The sequence below is a fragment of the Oncorhynchus kisutch genome, linkage group LG8, assembly GCF_002021735.2.
Source record: "Oncorhynchus kisutch isolate 150728-3 linkage group LG8, Okis_V2, whole genome shotgun sequence".
Taxonomy (NCBI): Eukaryota; Metazoa; Chordata; class Actinopteri; order Salmoniformes; family Salmonidae; genus Oncorhynchus; species Oncorhynchus kisutch.
The window spans coordinates 7,071,745-7,073,483 of NC_034181.2; positions in this window are offsets into that span (position 1 = coordinate 7,071,745).

The window sequence follows — 1,739 nt, forward strand, 5'->3', positions numbered from 1 at the left end:
TGGGCTGTGGGGATGGCCATATCTAGCAGGGTGATGGACTGTGGGGATGGCCATATCTAGCAGGGTGATGGACTGTGGGGATGGCCATATCTAGCAGGGTGATGGGCTGTGGGGATGGCCATATCTAGCAGGGTGATGGGCTGTGGGGATGGCCATATCTAGCAGGGTGATGGACTGTGGGGATGGCCATATCTAGCAGGGTGATGGGCTATGGGGATGGCCATACCTAGCAGGGTGATGGGCTGTGGGGATGGCCATATCTAGCAGGGTGATGGGCTGTGGGGATGGCCATACCTAGCAGGGTGATGGGCTGTGGGGATGGCCATATCTAGCAGGGTGATGGACTGTGGGGATGGCCATATCTAGCAGGGTGATGGGCTGTGGGGATGGCCATATCTAGCAGGGTGATGGACTGTGGGGATGGCCATATCTAGCAGGGTGATAGTCTGTGGGGATGGCCATATCTAGCAGGGTGATGGGCTGTGGGGATGGCCATATCTAGCAGGGTGATGGACTGTGGGGATGGCCATATCTAGCAGGGTGATAGTCTGTGGGGATGGCCATATCTAGCAAATGAAGGTGATATGCGAGCCAGAGTACCGTAGACATGAAGAAGGAAGTGTACAGAAACCGTTGGCCTGGATTACACAGACTGACTCTCTCTGGATCTCTCTCCTGGCCTGGATTACACAGACAGACAGACAGACTCTCTCTGGATCTCTCTCCTGGCCTGGATTACACAGACAGACAGACAGACTCTCTCTGGATCTCTCTCCTGGCCTGGATTACACAGACTGACTCTCTCTGGATCTGTCTCCTGGCCTGGATTACACAGACAGACTCTCTCTGGATCTCTCTCCTGGACTGGATTACCCAGACAGACTCTCTCTGGATCTGTCTCCTGAACAGGATTACACAGACAGACTCTCTCTGGATCTCTCTCCTGGCCTGGATTACACAGACAGACAGACAGACTCTCTCTGGATCTCTCTCCTGGCCTGGATTACACAGACAGACAGACAGTCTCTGGATCTCTCTCCTGGCCTGGATTACACAGACTGACTCTCTCTGGATCTGTCTCCTGGACAGGATTACACAGACAGACTCTCTGGATCTGTCTCCTGGCCTGATTTACACAGACAGACACTCTCTGGATCTGTCTCCTGGCCTGGATTACACAGACAGACTCTCTCTGGATCTGTCTCCTGGCCTGGATTACACAGACAGACTCTCTCTGGATCTGTCTCCTGGCCTTGATTACACAGACTGACTCTCTCTGGATCTGTCTCCTGGCCTGGATTACACAGACAGACAGACTCTCTCTGGATCTGTCTCCTGGACAGGATTACACAGACAGACTCTCTCTGGATCTGTCTCCTGGTCCTTCTGTTCATTGGAGAATGTACTTTAACAATCACAAACAACATTTCCAAATTCAATTCTGCATAGTACTTTTCTTCATTGTACAGCTGCCAGTTGGCGGGACACCCATAGAAGAGGTTTCAGAGACTAGGCTGTTAGGTGTACTGCTAGACAGTCTCTCTTGGTCATCACACATTCCACAGCTCTGCAACAAAATCATCAGCACCCCTTGTATGCTCAGAAGGATTGTAAAATATATGCCAGAGCAAATTATAAAACAAATCTCACAAGCACTATAGTCAAATGAAATACTGCTCTGTCGTCTGGAGTAATGCAAGTGTTACTGACCTAAAGAGATTGCAGATAGCACAAAATAA